Genomic DNA, 20,689 nt, shown 5'->3' with positions numbered 1-20,689 from the left:
GGCCCGCGGCTGCCCATGCAGCCGCCACACCCTCCTAACTCCCTGGTCCCGCTCATCCCGTCACATCCCTCCGGGACTCAGTCAACGTGGAGCAGGTGCAGGACCAGGGTCCGCAGCCAACGGTGGTTTGGCCTTTGGCCAAGCGGACACCGCCCTGCTTCTCCTCCCCTCAGGGCTAGGCACTGCCCCATGCCCAGAGCATCCTGGGAGTTGTAGTCCTGCAGCCCTGCAGCCTGCCGGCTGGGAGCGGTTAAGAGACAAAAGCTCCCAGCATGCACAGCTAGGGGCCTCAACTCCCGCCTTGTCCATCCACCCCTGGGCCCCACTCTGCTTCTCCACCCCACCTTCTACCCAGCCTCTTCCCTATGCCACACCCACCCTCCATGCCCTGCCCACCCCCCAGAGTATGCGCAGTGTGGTTGGGCTGCATCCCTTGAGGCCGGTACTCAGGTAGGGGTGGGGGTCTCCAACCTGGCTATTGCTGAGAATGCTTGCAGCCCTCGTGGAAGCTCCCTGGTCAGTATTTGAAATGTAAATTCAATATCTAAAATGGAAATACCAGGTGACTGGGATCCTGGAATTTGCCTTTTCAAGGCCAGCTGCCCTACCATCCCCTCCATCCCTCCAGGCTGCCATGATCCTCCCTCTGGACCCTGTGGTCAGGGTCGCTGCAGAGATCCTCCTTTTGGACCCCACCCGCCTGAAGGGCCTATACCTTGGTCAGGCATCTTAGAAGGACTGCCATGAACCATGTCATAAAAAGGAGAAAACATCACAGTGGACAGCCCCAATTCCTACATATACAGACGGGAAACTTAGGTGCACTGGTAAGTGACTCCTAAGCCACTCCAGGGGCCCACACGCACGCCCCTTCTCCGACGCTGCACACAGGCTTGTTCACTGGACTTCCTTATCCCAGTGTGGACCTCTTGGCCTCATTAACACAGGCAACAGCACTGAAACTTCCCGTTGGTCGTTCCCACAATGTCAGGGAAGTTTGTTTAGGAAGGTAATATGCTATTTCTGCTCTACTATAGGGCTGGCTCCTTGGGAAACAGTTTTAGTATCCCTTTTTAAATATATCCTCAGAATCACAAAATAAGCAAAATAATTTGTTGCTGTGGGGGGTTATAGCGATAATTCTCTTGAGTCGTTTTTCCACTTAGCTTCTCTGATTGACTCCAAATACTACAGCACCACAGGCTTCTAGACTGGTGGATGCGCAGCTCCACTTCTTTGCAGGGAGGACGCACAACAGCAGAATATCCGTGGCCCGACTTTCTGGAGCATCAGTATTACTACAAGATTTGGAAGAAGCAAAGTTAGGTCATTTCCAAGGTAAGGAATTAAAAACTTAACACTAAGATGAAGTGGGAAAGTCATATGGCATTAATAGTTGTCGGTAATCTGTGCCTGAAATGTCAGACCGTCTCTGAGAAAGAACTCGGAGACTCTATTTCCCATTGTTTTAAATAGGAAAAATTAGAAGGCATAGCAAATCTATCGAAAAACTCTACCAATTTCCTAAGTCACGATATGGCACCTAGGCATAAGTTATGAACATCATGTGCTCCTCGTTTTGTTCCTCATCCAACCCAGTCTCACAGGTCTTCAGTGCATGCTGTGAACACGGCACTGTGTTAGGTGTCGAGGCCTTGGTGAGCATCATCTTGGGGGTGGACCTTGCTGGAGAAAGATGGCATCATAAAAACTCAAAGCCATGCCACTTACCAAATTCAGGCAAAAATGGAGAGACCCAGGGGGCCACACACGGGTGAGGGCATTAATAGATACTTGGGAGTATTAAAATCCATCTGATAATGTCATGAGTGAATGTGTTCCACTTTAAAACAAAACCCTACTGTTATTCTTAGATATTGAGTTAGGATCTTTGTGCAAATATGCAGAATTTAAAATGTTTATTGATGTATAACTTGCGTACAGATATATATGCAGAAGTCATTCATGTGAATCTCAAAGAATTATTACAAAGCGAACATACTTGTGTGACCAAGAACTATCACCAGCTTCACTCAGGCCCCCACAATCCCTTTCTCCCTCCTTCCTCCCCAAAGATAACCAGTATCTTACCAGCAAACACTGTATATCGAGTTTGTCTTCTTATACAAGTGTTTTATTACAGAACAATTTAAACAATGTACAAAATAAACAAAATAGCATAGTAGGCCGTCACCCAGCTTCAACAACTACTAATCATCTGCATTTTGGTTTCATCCACACTCCATCCCATTCCTACCTCACTTTATTATTTAGTCCTTTGTGTGTGGAGGGGGGGGTAAGATCTACGCACACTGAAAGGCACAAATATCAACCTTACAGTTTTGGCAAATAAACATGCCTATACAACCTTCACTTCTTTAAGAACAGAATATTTCCATCACCCCAGAAAACCCCTTCCTGTTCCTTCCCAGGCAATTTTTTTCTTCCCCCGAGGCAACCACTGTTCTGGTTTTTTCACCATAAGTTCATCTTGGCTGAAATCATCCTACGTGTATTGTTTTCTGTCCAGCTTGCCTCCCTTGCCACGAGGTTGATGAGACTCACCCAGCATGTGTGTGTCAGCGTTTGCTCCTCGGCAAGGCTGAGGGTGTTCTGCTCTGTGGATGCCCCGCAGTGTGCTCATCTTCCTCCTGGGGACGTGCAGGTCATCTCCTGCCAACATTCTTGTACAAACCCTTTTTGTATGCTGTTTAATTACTTTATTGGCATTTAAGTGAGACACCTTTGCATTTTTTAGTGGTTAGTCCAGATTACAATATGCATCTTTGACATATCACAGCCTACCTAGACTTAATAGTGCACCAGTTTAATCAATGTAAAATATAGAAGCCTTGCTACAGAACAGTTCTATTTACCTCTGTCTGTCCTTTGTGCTATTGTTGTCATAAATTTTACATCTACCTGTGTTATAAATTCCACAATACAGTGTTATAATCTTTGCTGTAAATAGTCATAGGTCTTTTAAAGAAATTAAAAGAAAAAACTTAAGTATTTGGAGGGAGATGCTTTGAGGCTCTGCAAATGTACTATTTCTTCTGTAAGTTTCACCCACAGTTTTTGCATTCATCAGTCAGTCTTGCTCACAGTAATTATTACTGTGGTGTTCTAGTGGCGATTTTCTATTTCATGCTATCCAGCCGCGTTTATTATTTGGAATTCTGTGAGGAAGACTCCCCCCCTCCCTCCCCCTTCCTTCTTCCTTTCTTTCTCTCTTTCTCTCATTCTTTTCTTTCTCCCTTTTTTTCTTCCTTTCCTTCCTTTCTTATTTAATCTTTTTTATATCAGTATAGACTCATGGATATGTATTTTATTCTCTGGGTAATAATCCAATGCTACCATTGTTTATTTTGTTGCTCACAGTTTTCCAGCTTGAGCCATTGGGATGTCTTTCAGATTGATTCCTTTTGAAACATCTCATCATTTTCTGTGTTTTTTTTAAGGCACTTTCCTACTCTCTGGCACTACAAGATGTTCCAGGTTCATCTTGTATTTTCCATCTCCAGCCCTAGAATTAGCCATTTCTCCAAGAAAACCTGGTTCTTTTTATTGGAGAATGATATTTAGAAACCCAGATCTGCGAGCTAGGTGTGCTCATTGGTACTAGGGTGTCACTGCTTCTGGACCCTCTCAGCAGAGCTTGGAAATGTATGTATGAATATAAACTCAGGTATACACATCTATCTATCGATCTATCAGCCTATCTATCAATCTATCTGGATAGATATATTAAAAGAGATATGTATTCATACTGATACTTCCAACTCCAATCCAGCACCACAGAGTTTATTCCATCATTCTCCTTTTGTTTATTTGTAACTTCTTTCACTAACAGTGAGAAACTTAACTCCAGTTAGCTACGGTATATTTACTAATGTGTCAACTAGTTTCAGAATTGCTAATCCATATCCTTATGAAAAACAAATTTACCACCTAGAGTACAGTGTTTGTGTCCAGTACTTTAGTTTTACAGTATCCCATCAAAACACTGTCTTCCTAAAGTTACTTAGGCCAGGACCTTTCATCCCCACCCCTTCTGTTTGGTTATGTCACGTGCTTGTAATACAGTGAGATTCATTTGTCACTACATTCCATCTGAGTTCCCTAGCATCCTGATTGATTTTTAAAATTTGCAGAGTAAAATTCACTCTTTGCGGTGTACAGTTCTATGGGTTTTGACAACTTTGTGGTCATGTATCCACCTCTACAGTACCATACAGAGCTGTTTTTTTCACCCCCAAAATTCTCTCATACTGTCTCTTTGTAGTCAACCCCTTTCCCTACTCCATCCCTTGGCAACCACTGATCATTTTCCATCCCTGTAATTCTGCCTTTTCTATAAAGTCATATAAATGCAATCATATACCATATAGCCTTTTGAATCTGGCTTCCTTCCCTTAGAGAAATGTATCCAAGATTCATCCATGTTGTTGTGTGAATCAAGAGTTTATCCTTTTTATTGCCAAGTAGTATTAGAATGTACCGATGCACCACAGTTTCTCCATTCACCTGATGAAGAACATTTAGTTTATTTCCAGCTTGTGTCAATTATGAATAAAATGGCTATGAAGATTCACACAAAGATTTTTGTTTAAACATTAGCTTTCAATTTGCTTCAGTAAATCTCCAGGAGTGGGATATCTGAGTCATATAATAAGTGTATGTTTAACTTTATAAGAACCTGCTCAACTGTTTTCCAAATGCAACTATCCTGTTGCGTTCCCAGTTCTAGTTGCTCCTAGTCCTCACCAGCATTTGGTATTTGTGATTTTATTTTTTATTTTAGCCACATAATAGGTGTGTGTTATCTTATTGTGGCTTCTGCTTCCTTTTTGAAAGTGAGTTCTGCTAAATACAGAATCCTGTGTTGACTTTTGCGTTTTCTTTCTGCACTTGAAAGATGTCATTTTGTTGTTGATTTGTCTGTTTTGTTTTTGATAATATATCATCCATCATTCACATTATTTCTCCCTGTATGTAATGTCTTCCCCTGCATATATGTATTTCTGTGAATGCTTTCAAGATTTTCTTTTTATCTTTGGATTTTAGCAGCTTGACTATCATGTGCCTAGGTATGGTTTTATTTTGTATTTTATTTTGTGGGTTTGCTGACTTCTTGGATCTAAAATTTTAGATTTTCCACCAAATTTTGGAAGTTTTATGCTATTACTTATTGATTTGCTTTTCTGCCTCATTTAATTTTTCTGTCTCTCTCATCTCGGCTGGGGGACTCAATCATCTCACAGGTTGTAAGGCTCTCTTCATTTTTCTTTAAAATTTTTACATTCGTTTCTTCAGACTGGATAATTTCTATTGCTCTATCTTCATGTTTCTTCTACTGTTTCTAATCTACTGGTAAACTCAAAGTACTTTTTTAACTTCATCTCCTATTTGATTCTTTTTTGTAATTTCCATTTCTCTGCTAAGTTTCCACATCTGTTCATTCATTATGAGAATACTTTTCTTTACCACCATGATCATCTTTATAATAGCTGCTTTCTTATCCTTGTCTGCTAATTGCAACACATTGGGGATAGTTTCTAATGCCTGCTTTTGGTCACATATGGATTACAATTTCCTATTTCTTCAAATCTCATGATTTTTTAAATTGTGTACTGGAAACCATGAATGATAGTTATAGAGACTCTGGATTCTATTGTATTCCTCTGAAGAGTGTTGTTATTTTTCTAGCCGGGTGTTAACTTGGCTGGATGGAAACTCCAGTCCTATCTCCTTTACAGTGGGCATAGCTGAAATCCTCATTCAGTTCTTTCGTCTTCCAACTGCTGTTTTTACACTAGGCCCTCTGGAGCCTACCCTGCATGTGTGTTGTTCAAAGATCTGCCAATTTGGTGTGTGTAGGGGGGAGACTTTCATACGTATTTTGAGATTTTCTCCTTTGTGGCTCCCTCCCTTCCAGAATTTCACCCCTAACTTTCCAGCTACTCTGCCAGCCCCAAAATACATCCTCGAACATTACAAGACTGTAGTTTTTCCCCTGTCTGGGCCATGTACAGATTTTGGAATGCTTTGAGGCAAAAGACTCAAGCTTGCAAATATCTCCTGGGGCAATTCTCATCATTTAAGGGAAGACTCCCTCTCAGTTCTGCTTGCTTTGGGAGTGATTTATACATACACACAAATACACAGTTATTGTATGTGTATTAAATATAGATACATGATTCTCTATAAATATACATAATATTTTATGCATATTTTATCATTGTTATCTGTGAGAGAGTTAGTTCAACAAGCTACTCCACCATTACTGGAAGCCAATTTTGTTTCTTTTTTGGATTTTATATAAATGGAATTATAAAATATATAGCCCTTTGAATATAGTTTCTTTTATGCAGCATTATGGTTGTGATATTCATCCATGCTATTGCATGTAGCTAGTGTTTGTTCATTTGTTGAAAATAATTTTTTTAATGGTCATAAAATATGCATAACATAAAATTGACCATTGTAACCATTTTTAAGTGTACAGTTCAGTGACATTCAGTACATTCACATTATTGTTTAGCCATAGCCTCCAACCATCCACAGAACTATTTTTCACCTTGCACTGAAACTCTGTGCATATTAAGCAACAACTCCCTGTTATCCCTCCCTCCTGCCCCTGGGAACCACCATTCTCCTTTCTATTCCTATAAATTTGACTACTCTAAGTACCTTATATGAGTGGAATCATACAGTATTTTTCTTTTTGTGGCTGGCTTTATTTCACTTAGCATGAAGTCCTCAAGGTTCATCCATGTCATAGCATTTGTCAGAATTCCTTCCTTTTTAAGGGTGAATAGTATTCCACTGTGTGTATGCACCACATTTTTTTTGGTCAATTCATCTGTTGATGGACACCTGGCTTGCTTCCATCTTCTGGCTATTTTGAATAACGCTGTTAACACAGGTGTACATACATGTCTTTATACCTCTGCGTTCAGTTCTTTTGGGTCTATACCCATAAGTGGTGTTCTGAGATTCATTGTTGCACATGTGGGAGGGTTCCCCACACCTCCAATCAGCAATTCTTGGAATGCCAGCTGGTCCTCAGATAATTCAACTCAATTTGATGCTGTCAACCCAGAGATACATCTGATTCCACAGGTGGAGGGCTCAGTCCTATAAGACTGCACACCTACCCAACCTCACCTCAACTTCAGATGCTAGTTAGAAGCCCAGGCTGTTTCCTGTACTTCTGACTGACTGGCTGTAAACCAGAGATTCCCACAACCTCCTCCTTGGGTTTGATTAATTTGCTAGAGTGGCTCACAAAACTCAGAGAAACATTTACTAGATCACCAGTTTATTATAAAAAGATATAACTCATGATCCAGCTATCCCACTACTATGTATCTATGTAAAGAACTTGAAATCAACAACCAAAAGAGGCTTATGCACCCCTATGTTCATTGCAGCATATTCCCTATAGCAAAGACATGGAAGCAACCTAAGTGTCCCTCAACTGATGATCGGATAAAGAAACGTGGTATACGTATATACAATGGAATACTACTCAGCCATAAAAAAGACAAAATCGCCCCATTTGCAAAAATGTGGATGGACCTGGAGGGTATTATGTTAAGCGAAATGAGACAGAGAGAGAAATACAAACACTGCATGATTTCACTCATATGTGGAAGATAAACCAACTCACAGGCAGAGATAACAGTATGGTGATTATCAGTGGGAAGGGGGTCAGGGGGTGGGCACAAGGGTTGAAGGGACACATTTATATGGCAACTGACAATAATGTACAGCTAAATGTTCACATTATAAACTATTATGACATCAATAAAAAAAGAGACCAAATTAAAAGGTAAATACAATGACTAGTCTTAAGAACTTAATCAAACTTGGGGTCTCAGCTTCTTTTTGTGGTCTTACAGATGCTGGTGAATACGTTAAGTTAACAAAAGAATAAAAGGAATCTCAGAAAAAAATAAAGGGACCTTTTTCAACAAGGAGGAAATTTTTAAAGGAGTTTTTGAAAATAATAATAATAAAGTAAGGTAAATAAGACAGTGGATTAAATAAGACAACTATTAAAATGGGAAATACAAAGAGAAATCAAAAAAGGATGAGTCACAGGACTCATCTCAACAGGATAGAAATCTTTAGCTAGTTATTAAAAAGGAAAATGGGATGAATAGAACAGACATGAACGAAGTTAAAACAAACGTTTTAATAAAACACTGCCTAAGGTTCAGTGGGCTAAAGGCACCCCCCAGACGCCCCTCAACATTAAAGGACCTCAGACAGGCCTGTTCTATTCACCCCAGTTTGAAAAAATTTAAAAATACGGAAAATAGAAATCAAAATGAGAAACCTGACCAACAACTCTTTGGGGCAACAGGCTGCTCAGGTTGATAAGACTATAAAGATTAAAGTGTTTAAGCTCATATTATATGAACATGTTATGTCAACTTTGAATGTTTTTTTGGAAATGAATGTTATGTCTGCCTGGGAATGCTTCCCCTACACAGTACTATAATACCAAAACTTGTCAATGAAATTCTAATATAAGTTACAATTATAAGTGTAAGAGTTGATAAAATTTTGTAAAAATTAGTGTATTTAAATGGGCTTTACGTAAAGTAATTGCATTTCTGCCTGATTGTATTATAGATTATGTTACGGGGATAAACATTATGTCTCACTGGGGAATGTTTCCTTTCCCTGATATTGTAAGAGCATACAAATCCACTCTTCGGGCACTGTTGATTACACATGCTAAAGGAGATCTCACTTTAAAATGGCCCAAATGGGGCAATTTCAGTTTACCCAAATTGGTGTATTTACATATGGAATTGGAAAAGGCTAGCTACAAAGTAAAACAACCAATGAAGGGCCTATTTTAATTTTGTGAGGCTTCTAAAGAAAATGAGGAATACTTTACTGCCTCTTAAAAAGAAAATAGTTAAATAATTAACCATGCCAGTAGCTGACACCAAATCTGCTGCTTCTCTCTCCTCTCTTGCTATGCTTCCCTACTTCAACACCCCCCAAATTCCTAATCTAAAATTAAGCAAGTGAAAATAAGTAAACTTTTGAGATAATTTGGAATTGTAATGACCATTCTGGAAACCTCTGTTTCAGATGAGTCCACCTTAAGGATCACCCTTAAAAGAGAAGATTCAAAACCTCTCATAATGGAATGCAGTCTTGGATTAATATGCAGAAACTTCTAAAAGACAAAGTTACTGAACATGATATAAAATGATCTTTGGTAAATGAAAGCCTGTTTAAGTTTGCGGGTTTGATTTAAAATAGGCATGTTTTCAGAGTTATCAACATTGGATATAATGCAGACATGTTCTCTCTGTTACAAAATTTGTCAGCAAAATAACATAGAATAATAGCTGATTTTGTTAGATGTCTCATGAGATTTTTGTAGACAATCTAAATTGTTGAGGACAGGTAAGCTAAATAGATATGGAAAAGGATAAAAGTTTTTGGAGACGGTTTTTAACAATAATTATGCATTATGGTGTATGTACTTAAAAAAACTGCTTTATTATCATAAAAATTTTTTGTGAATAACCTAAATGTAATTATTGGAAATAAATGATTTAGATAAATAAAAAATAAATAAATAAATAAAATAAAAGGGTATAACTCAAGAACAGCCTGATGGAAGTGGTGCATAGGGAAAGGTGTGTGAGAAGGGGCACAGAGCTTTCATGCCATCTCCAGGTGCACCACTCTCCAGGCACTCCTTGTCATTGCCACCCTGGAAGCTCTCTGAACCTCCTTCTACTGGGATTTTTATGGAGGCTCCCTCATGCAGGCATGATCAATTATTAACTCAGTTTCCAGCCCCTCTCCCCTCTCTGGAGGATAAGGGGTAGGGCTAAAAATTCCAAGCTTCTAATCAGGGCTTGGTCTTTCTGATGACCAGCCCCCATCCAAGAGCCCACCCAGAGTTGCCTCAATAGAACAAAAGATTCTCCTAGTGTTCTTATCACTTGGGAAATTACAAGGGTTTTAGGAGCTCTGTGTCAGGGATGGGGTCAAAGACAAATATTAGAACAAGAGATGCTCCTAGTGTTCATATCATTTAGGAAATTACAAGGGTTTTAGGACCTTTGTTATAGGAACTGGAGGCAGACACCAATAAATGTATTTTCTATTATTTCAGAACCCATAAGTGGAATTTCTAGATCCTGTGGTAATTCTATTTTTAATTTTTGAAGGAACTGCCATACTGTTTTCCACAGTTTTATATTCTCACCATCAGAGTATAAGGGTTCCAATTTGTCAACATCCTTGCCAACACTTGTTATTTTCTGATTTTGTGACAGTAACTATCCTAATGGGTGTGAAGAGGTATCTCATTGTGGTTTTATTTCGCATTTTCCTGATACTTAGTGATGTTGAGCATCTTTTCATTTGTTTACTGGCCATTTTATATCTTTGGAGAAATGTGTATTCAAGTCCTTTGTACATTTTTAAATTGGGTTTTTTTTTATTGTTGAGTTGTAGGAGTTCTTTATATATTCTAGTTATTAATCCCTTATCAGATATGTGATTTGCAAATATTTTCAGCCATTCTGTGTGTTGCCTTTTTACTCTGTTGATTGTATCTTGTGCTACAGAAAACCTTTGCATTTTAACTAAGTCCAATTTGTTATTTTTTTTGTTGCTTATGTCTTTGGTGTCATATTAAAGAAATCATTGTTGGCAATGGCATTTGGACCCAATGACATGCAGCTTTTGCCCTGTGTTTTCTTCTAAGGATTTTATAGCTTCAACTCTAACATTTATATCTTTGATCCATTTTGAGTTAATTTTTGTATATGGTGTGAGGTAAGGGTCCAACCTCATTCTTTGGCATGTGGGTATCCAGTATTCCCAGCACCATTTGTTGAAAAACTTATCCTTTCTCCAATGAATGGTCTTTGCACCCTTGTCAAAAATCAATTGACCATATATGCAAAGGTTTATTTCAGGGCTCTCTATACTATTTCATTAGTATATTGTGTGTATTTATGCCAGTACCACACTGTTTTGATTACTTTATAGTAAGTTTTGAAATCAGGAAGTGTGAGTTCTCATTGTTCTTCTTTTTCTAGATTATTTTGGCTATTCAGGGTCCCTTGAGAGTCCATATGAATTTTAGGATAGATGTTTCTATTTTTGCAAAAAAATCATTGGAATTTTTACCTCTTTGAGTAAGTTGATTCTTAAGTATTTTACTCTTTTTGATGATATTGTAAATAAAAATGTAAAGTTTGTAAATTTCTTTTTCAGATTACTTATTATTAATGTATAGAAGAACAACTAATTTTTGCATGTTGATTTTGTGTCCCACTACACTGCAGAATTTATTAGTTATAACCATTTTTCTGTGGAATTTTTAGGGGTTTCAACATATAAGATATTATTTGTAAACAAATATAATATTACATCTTCCTTTCCAATTAGAATGTTATTTCTTTCTTTTTCTTGCCTAATTGCTTTGGCTAGACCTTCTAATACCGTGTTGAATAGAAGTGGTGACAGTGGGCATTCTTGCCTTGTTCCTGATCTTAGAGGAAAAGCTTTCAGTCTTTCACCCTTGAATACAATGTTCTCTGTGGATTTCTATATATGGCTTTTATTATGTTGAAGTAGCTTCCTTTTACTCTGAGGGTTTTTAGTGTTTTTAACATGAAAGCATGTTTAGTTTTGTAAGACACTTTTTCTGCATCCATCAAGATGATCATGTGTTTTTTTCCTTCATTCTGTTAATGTGGTTTATTACATTGATTCATTTTCATATATTGAAACATCCTTGCATTCCAGGAATAAATCCCACTTAAAAATGATGTGTAATCCTTTTAATATGCTGCTGAATTTGGTTTGTTACTATTTTATTGAGAATTTTTATATCAATATTCATCAAAGATATTGAGCTGTAGTTTTCCTTTCTCTTAGTGTCTTTGGCTTTGATATCAGGGTAGTGCTAACCCCACAGAATGACTTTAGAAGTATTCTCTCCTCTTCAAGTTTTTGAAAGAGTTTGAAAAGAATTGGTGTTCATTAATTAAAAAAAGTCTTTGGGCCCAGGAATAAATTCAGCATAAAATAAATACAAATAAATACTTTTTAAAAATGTGAAAAAATTTTTTCCTAAAAAAACATAAAAATTAAGCAAGTACATCACTTATTACTTTATTTCTAAAACGTTTTTTTAACCTAATAGTAAGCATGAACAAATTGTTAGAATTAAAATGACTCCAGTGTTAATTTTGTTCATTGCAAATTTTCTGACAGAAATATGTGATGCCATCATGTATGACATCTTTTATGAAAAATGGTCACTTTTTGTAGTACTTGAGAATATTATGAATTTTTCCAGTCACCTCTGACAATACTCTGATATGCAAAGTTATCTTTTCAACATGTATGTCTTACCATCATCCTTACCAAATTAACAAACTCTGTCAGGTGCTAATTAGTCAACTGCTTTTCATATGATTCAGGTTCTCCGCCATCAACTTCCCTAACCATCAGGAAATTCTACAACTTCTGCAAGATTAAGAATTTTACCTTACACTGTATTTATCTCATGTGGTTTAAAACATCCAAAAATCATTGATAAACTGACCCTGCCCAAACTAAAGCATGGTGAATTATAAAAGATGGTCTCTGTTAAGTGGGGAGGGATTTCAGGTTGAACTTAATTTTATAAGTGGTCAATTTATTACAGTGTATTTTTCCGTTATGTATTTCACTTCTTTTTTAAAAAAAGTGATAGTTGAGGGCACTTAGATAATAAAAAGTTGAGATAATAAGGAACTGATATACTCTGTAGGCTTCAAATGTTTTCAAGCATAAGATACAATAAGAACTAAAACTAAGAAATGGCAGAGGAAATAGAGATAAGAGGATGAAATTGCAAAACTGAATCTATAATAATATCACAGTGGCTAGTGTTGTAGTGCCAAGAAGGTGGTGAAGTCAAAGAATTCGTACAGATGATAATAAACGGACTGTAAAGAAAAAAGACTGAAATTTTTATAGAGAGAATTTTTACAGCGATATTACAGATAGAGAACAGGGAAGAGAAGTTGGACTGAGAGACTATCTGCTTCTTAAATTACTCCCACTGTAGAGAACAAAAAACCAATTTGCTGAAATCTTTATTCTCCTCTATGACCCTATCTTTACCTGCAAAATCTCAGCCCTGAATCAATGTCACAATCCTCCTTTTCCATCCCTGGGGAACAGAGCAATTAAGCTCATCTGAAACCTCAACTGCCCAGCCTGTGAAATAAGGCCGGCCATCCATTCTCACAGAAGAGCCAACTGGAGGTAGGATTTTTGGTTCTGAATTCAGCTAAACATCTTCAAAGAATTATATCTGGCCTTCCTTATCCAGGGCTATCAGTGAAGGGCTGGCTGGCTTTCAAGAAGACCAATTCACAGTCAGCTGAGACATTTTCTGTTGAGCTCTCTAGAGAAGGCTGTGGGGCTTGTCAGTAAGAGTTGATTTCTATACGGGTTACATTTTTTTATTTTACTCAGAGATTTATAAGGAAATTTACGTGGTAAATATTACTTATTATCAAGAAAAATGGTTGTCTATTCTCTGGTCATTTAAGCAAAATCCTCCTCTCAGGGCCCACCCATGGACAAAGCCCAGATTTAATCTCCAAGCGTCTGCCAGGCACTCTGTGGTCCATGGGAAGCCCTCAAGTTGGCAGCCTGTTCCCTTGTGTCCTGTGCTGGTACTTAATCTTCCATTTCTTCAGAGTACAACTAGACAGAGGCTCAAAGGACTTGACATTGGAGAAATGTACTTTTCATTATCTTTAGATTTCTACACTTTTTAAAAAGACCCTCAGCATTTCCAGTAATTGTGCAGCAGTTTACCCAACACTAAGGTTCTCACTATTAAAAATTAAAGTAAATTTTGAAATGGAAAAAAGTGATCTTTGCAATTTTGTATAGAGTCTATATAATGGGTGCATCCTCATAAATGGAGGAAAGATAAATTTAACTACTTTGGTTAGTTAACACAGTAATATACTTTATATATTACTAATTTTGAGATTATTTGTATTTAAAAATACTACTTAAAACCCCTAAATCATTGTAAGTGGTACAGTCTACCATCTGCTTTGGCTGAACAATTATATACAATAAGTCAGCCAAAATTCCTCCATTCCTGTATAATCTTATATGTGGGTTGTAATGGTTAGTTCTTATAGATTGTTTGAACACGTGCATATCACAAAATACAAGTGGCCATTAAAAATTAAAATGTTGGGGCCGGCCCGGTGGCGCAAGCGGTTAAGTGCGCGCGCTCCGCTGCGGCGGCCCGGGGTTCGCTGGTTCGGATCCCGGGCGCGCACCGACGCACTGCTTGGTAAGCCATGCTGTGGCGGCGTCCCATATAGAGTGGAGGAAGATAGGCACCGATGTTAGCCCAGGGCCGTCTTCCTCAGCAAAAAAAGAGGAGGATTGGCGGATGTTAGCTCAGGGCTGATCTCCTCACAAAAAAAAAAAAAAAAAAAAAAAAAAAATTAAAATGTTCACCAAATACAAGATTATCTGATTCCCAGAAAAAGAAAACATTACTGTAACATTCAGGCTAAAACTGTCAAAAAGTAAGCCAAGATACACTCAAGTCAAGCTTTTGCTGAAAAGTTAATTGGCTCCTCTTTGAAACTTTATTATGTTTATTATGTAAGCAAGATACTTTCAGAGTCTAGCATATAGAAGGGCTTATTGGTAAGTCAACATTGTGATCATTTATTTTGTAAATGTTAATGTGAAAGATGTAATTCATTTTCTACTATATTCAGATTTTCAAGTTCTGCTATATCTAAGGCCACATTACTGGCAAGTTGAGATACCTCTAGACATCTGAAAAATATGAGTCCTACACAGAAGAATATAAATTCTCTATTCATCAGGTTCTAAATTCTAAAACATTCTAAGGTTTTGGAACAAACCAATGGCATTCCAAATTGACAGTAAGGCTGCATGTGCCAGACATGATCCTATACAAAGAGAAATCCAGATTTTAAATAAAGGAGATTGTGCACAAAAATAAAGTACATTTTCACGTCTGAAAGGGGATTTCAAGAAAGAAGGGACTCTCAGAACATGTGGTAAGTGGTAAATAGCTTACCAAGGGCTCTCTAAAGAACATATTGTGGAAAAAAGAGCTTAAACGCAGAGAGCTAAAATGGCATCTCTGGAATCCTTACGATGAAACAGACACTGAACTACTTTTTCCTAAAATTTAAAATGCATCTTATCCTCCAAACAAATACCACCTCCCTGCCTTGCAGCTTACCTGGGCATGGTGACGTGTTGGAATCATTTTTCTAATTCATTGGCTCTTAAACTTGATGGGCACCAGAAGCACCTGGAGGCCTTGTTGAAACCTCGATTGCCAGGCCCCACCCCAGAGTTTCCAGTTCTGCAGGTCTGCAGCAGAACCTGAGAATTTGCATCTCTACCCAGTTCCCAGGTGATGCTGATGCTGCTGGTCCAGGGTCCCCACTTTGAGAACCACAGCCTAACTTACACCCTATCAGCACCTTAGCTCCGGATCTCCTCACCTAACAATGGGAATACTTGGAGAGTTTAACAGCTGGTCCTCCTTTCCAGCTCAGTTTTCCCTCTTCCTCTCAATACTACATTCTCTTGCTAAGTAATTGTTCCTTAAACATCAGATCATCATAGATCTTTCTTGCTCAAAAACTATGGCTCTTATGCTGAGCACAAGACATTTTAAATTCTCTACTTGGCTCATAAGGTCTGTAATAGCCTGTAGAATGTGGACACCCTGTTCCCTACCCTGCTTACTATAAAGGAGTATGTGAGGATTACATAAGATACAGTCAGTTCTCGTTATGCACAGTGTGACATTCTATAAAGTCACTGAACACTGAATAGGTGAATACGACCCACTGCTCCTACGGGAAATGCAGGGTTAGGTTGCTGCAAGCAACCTTAGCAATGTGAACCTTAGTCACATTTTCTTCAACTGATCAATACATAACCTTGTTTTCTGTGTGTTTCTCTTTAAAGAGAAAATATATATTGAAGATATATTGTTGATATATTAACATTGAACTCACACCAACAGCACTGTACCTCGTGTCTGAAAGAAACTTGTCGAACACACATACTTTCTCCGTAAAGGCACGTCACAGCCTCTTGCCCTGAGGAACACCAGGCAGCATTGCAGCACTACACATGGGGGACATATTAAATGGCAAAGTCACCATCACCAACACAAGGCACAAAAAGATAAGAAATGAGGCACTAAATAGATTGCAAGAAGGACACTTGTTTACATTATGGGCTGAAACGAGGGCAGAGCGTCACCTTGTTCCCCCTCAGCTGGGAACGTGCACGTCGAGTGACTCAAACTTTTCACCACTTTGTGCATATCTGCAAATGGACATGAAAGCCCTGTGAGTGTTGATTTGGGGGCTGCCAGTACATTTTAGCTAGTGGGCAAGTATGCAAACACGGAATCCACAAATAATGAGGACCAACTATATTGTGAAAGCATCTTTTCAAAACCAGAGTATTGCTCAGATATAAGAGCAATAATGATAACATAACAGCTAACATTTTAGTGCCTGCTATGTGCCAGGAGCTCTTCTAAGTACTTTACATAAACTAATGCATTTAAATCTCACTAAAACCCTATGAGACAGGAGCTCTCAGTAGCCCCATTTTATAGATCAGGAAACCAAGGCTCAGAGAGTAAATACTTTGCACAGGTTCCCCAGTTAAAAGTGGAATAACTGGGATTGGTGCCCAGACAAACTGGTCCAAAGCCCACAGCCTCAACCACTATGGTAGGAATGTGAGGGCATATTCTACCACTCCCCGAAAAGCCCCTTCTGCTCCAACCAGTGTGGTCTCCCACATACTTATTCACTCATCAAACATTTTCTGAGTGCCCCAAAAGTGTCAGGTACTGTTTTTAGATACTGGAGGGACAAATAGAAGAAGGATAGTCTCAGCTTTAAGGAGCTCACTTTCTATGAGACATGAATAAAACAACAGTTACGGAGAAGTAGATAAGTACAGGGTTCCAAAGTGGGGACATCAAAAGGGGTCTCTAGATGGAGACCTCTCAGGAAAAGTGTCCAAGAGGAAGGAACATTTGACATGAGTTTAGATTAAAAAATAGGAATTAAGTTGATTAAACAAGGGGGTAGGAGTGCAGAAGAAACACATATAAAAAGACAGATATAAAGGATGCTGAAGCTTCCAGAAAATGGGGGTATTTTTAAGGCTGGAACAAAGCAAACATGTAGGACACAGTGGGTGATGAGGCTAAAGATGAAGACAGCAAGGGAAAGCCTGCATGTCCAGCTCAGGAGTCTGAATGTTCTCTCGGATGCTCTGAGCAGTCATTGAAGGAGTCTAAGCAGATATCAGATTTAAGCAAATTTGGATTCTAGACAGTAACTGGAGGCATTGTGGAGGAAAGATTAGAAGAAATTAAGACTGGAAGTAAAGGGATCTGTTGGGAGAGTAGGCAGCGATCCAGATAAGATAGACTTTGGCTCAGATGTGGGGTCTGCAGGTGGAGGAGGCCAGGAGGTGAGAAGTAGTGCTGGGCTCCTGGAGGAGGAAACTGAGCTGCCTGTCAGTCACGGGAAGACTGTGCCTGTCATGGCCTCCCCACCCCCATGCCCAAATGTCATGTTCCTTTCTACATCTGTACCTTTCCCCTCTTCCCCCATCTCCTCACTCTTTCTTCCCTCCACCTGCCCAAAAGTGGTCCCTTTGAGGACTTGATCTAGTCCACCTCTCATAAGAAGCCGTCCTTAATTACAACTTCTCAATAACATTCCCATATTTTTTAGGTTCTGTAATACAACATACACTAAATACGTTGGCAGAATCTAATTACACCTTGCAAACCTTTTCATGTATGTGGAGGAGCTTGGAACTTTATAATGCTTTGTATTTCCTTCAATACCTACCACAAATACCTTGCACATATAGGTCAATGGATGTCCAGTAAAGTTCAATAGAGAAGAAGCACACTTTATAAGCCAACAACTTTTATGAGCTCAGTTATTCCTTTAGATCAGCTGCTTCAACCATTTGTCTTTCTCCACAGGTCAACAGTGTTGCCCAGAACAAATGAATTTTACACTTTCTCAAACTCTGTAGAGCAAAGATGGAGCTTCATTCCCCCTGCAAGCCTTACTACCCCAGAAAAAAGCAAAAACAACATGTGACATCTAATTCTTTCTCCACATTCTCATCTCAAATTGCAACTGTTTTCCAGATGCTAACTGGTTTTCATTCTTAAAACTGACAGAAAAGTTTCTCATTATTTCCTTTTCTTTCTTTCTTTCTTTTTTATTTTTTTGTGAGGAAGATCAGCCCTGGGCTAACTTCCGATGCCAATCCTCCTCTTTTTGCTGAGGAAGATTGGCCCTGGATTAACATCTGTGCCCATCTTCCTCTACTTTATATGGGATGCCACCACAGCATGGCTTGACAAGCGGTGCGTCAGTGCACGCCCGGGATCCGAACCTGTGATCCTGGGGCCGCCGCAGTGGAGCGTGCATACTTAACCACTGCGCCACAGGGCCGGCCCCTCTCTTTATTTCTAAAGCTGAAATGTCTAAATCTTTCTCTGGGCTAGCTGGAGTTTCCATAAAATGAAAATGTACGTTCCAGAAAAATCCTTAACTTTCCAGAATAATCCTTAATATATTATGGTAAACACCTTGGCAAAATGTCACTGATTTTCAATGTCAGTCCCTCCACAAGGGTATCCTTGCATTGTCTCCCCTCCCAACCACCTCTCACTGTGCCCCTCCCCAGGCTCATGGGCTCAAAGTGTTTACTGAGCACTAAGAATGATCAGAGTCTGAGGGAGACTTCAAGGATGACTAAGCCATGTTTTCTGACCCCAACCAGCTCTCTCCATCTCTCCTTTAACCTCTATTGTTCTTACTCTGTTTTCTACTTTAGTTCTTTACTTGTCTTGTGAATTGTTGTTTTGCGGTTTATAATTACCATGTAAATTCATATTACTTTTTGCCTTAGAGTTTAGAAAGAACTTACATTAAACAATGTTTTTTTCCCAGCGCTTGATGTGTCTAATACCTTCCAACGCAATTCAAGTGGCTTCTTGTTTTTACGTCTCCATCATTATTCCTTCAGAATTATGTTCACCCCACACTTCTGATCTGACCAATGCTGCTTTACTCTTTAAACTTTTCTATGCAAAGACTCACGTGAGGAATCCCTCAAGCACCATCAACTAGGTGACCCCACATTCCTCACATCTGTTTCCTTGATTTGTTCGTAAATAAAGATGTTTCTGAAACTAATAATAAATTGTACCAAGTGGTCATTGTATAAAAAGCACTATCACAGATAGTGCTTAAAGAGAACAAATGGAAAAGAATATTCAATTCCTCAGATAGGTTTGCAATCAAATGAGACATTGAGGGGACCAGGGGGCACTGATCAGAGCAGGATCCTAAGAGAAGAGTTTTAAGTCAATTTCAAATGAGGTTAAAACTGGAATGAGATAATATTTTACCAGTTAGCTGAAATCATAAGCGTTTTTCTGACCTTTGAGAGTTTATTTGCATATAAACTGTACACGTGGGGTAAGAGAGTGCTGATATTGTTTAATTTCTTTTTATTATTCAGTACTTTGTAACAGATGTGGCTATTCACAATTAATAAATATCATAATGTGGAGAGACCCAACTTTCAACTGCCTGATATTATCAATTCTTACACAAAGCTAGAGTTTTAAAGATCAAATTTCATTCTAGTTACCTTTCAACTAGTCCATTTATATCAGAAAGATGTTGAGTTTTAGGAAAATAGTTCAAAACACAAATTTTATATGTAATTTCAAAAGCAAAAAATGAATTAAAAACTGGGTGGTAACCAGTTTTGCTACCATATATTAATCTTTAACATGGGAACAAACATTTTTAGAGAATATAATTGATATTTGCCTATTTATATATTGTAGAATATTAAAGGATTTACAGTTTTAATAGTATTTCAAATACCAGAGAATAAAAAACAGAATTGTTTCAGTTTTATGAAATAGTTTTTTAGACATAGCAGATTTTCAGAGCATATTACTTGAAAATAAAATAATCTGTTAGTGAGGTTTAAGCAATGTGGTTGAGTGTGTGTGTGTGTGTGAGGAAGATCACCCCTGTGCTAACATCTGCCAATCCTCCTCTTTTATTTGCTGAAGAAGACTGGCCCTGGGCTAACATCCGTGCCATCTTCCTCCACTTCATATGGGACGCTGCCACAGCATGGCTTGCCAAGCAGTGCGTCGGTGCGCGCCCAGGATCCCAACCGGTGAACTCTGGGCCGCTGCAGCAAAGCGGGCTTACCTAACTGCTTGCGCCACAGGCTGGCTCCGGTAATGTGGTTTTATTTTAAACTTGCTCATTCCATAGGAGCATCAATAAAAGCCCTCCAGGAGTAGCTGATGCTCTTTCTTCCTCATGAGCACCAGCTGTATTATATTTAAGCATCAGACTCTCGGGCAACACCATAGCCCCCAACTCTGTTTAGTTGAGAAAAGGCTTTATGAGTTGTGTGTTTTTTCTAGGGGTGTGGAGCTCCCAGACTTATTAACTACAGGGAGAAAGAGTCAGAACACATTCAATAAACTCCAGTGTGCTCAGGTGAGAGGACA

At 38.7% G+C, this 20,689-nt stretch overlaps 1 long non-coding RNA gene across 21 annotated transcripts in view; it reads left to right on the top strand.

Moving 5' to 3' along the window:
- The window catches only part of LOC131410579 (uncharacterized), a 63,995-nt gene extending 45,238 nt beyond the window's left edge, over window positions 1-18,757 (top strand). For 16 of the 21 annotated variants that reach the window (XR_009221315.1, XR_009221329.1, XR_009221324.1 and 13 more), the window contains 3 exons: window positions 629-827; window positions 1,167-1,338; window positions 9,118-10,710. This is a non-coding gene — a long non-coding RNA (uncharacterized LOC131410579). Of the gene's footprint in view, window positions 1-628; window positions 828-1,166; window positions 1,339-3,461; window positions 3,667-7,907; window positions 7,927-9,117; window positions 10,711-11,111; window positions 11,130-12,485; window positions 13,092-18,112 lie in introns of those variants that run through there. The other 5 variants (XR_009221326.1, XR_009221333.1, XR_009221332.1 and 2 more) reach the window with 5 other exon arrangements.
- The last annotated feature ends 1,932 nt before the right edge of the window (window positions 18,758-20,689 follow it).

This window comes from Diceros bicornis, chromosome 10 (assembly GCF_020826845.1).
Source record: "Diceros bicornis minor isolate mBicDic1 chromosome 10, mDicBic1.mat.cur, whole genome shotgun sequence".
In the NCBI taxonomy this organism is placed as follows: Eukaryota; Metazoa; Chordata; class Mammalia; order Perissodactyla; family Rhinocerotidae; genus Diceros; species Diceros bicornis.
Note: the sequence above shows the minus strand (reverse complement) of the source record. Positions and strands in the feature narration are given on the sequence as shown.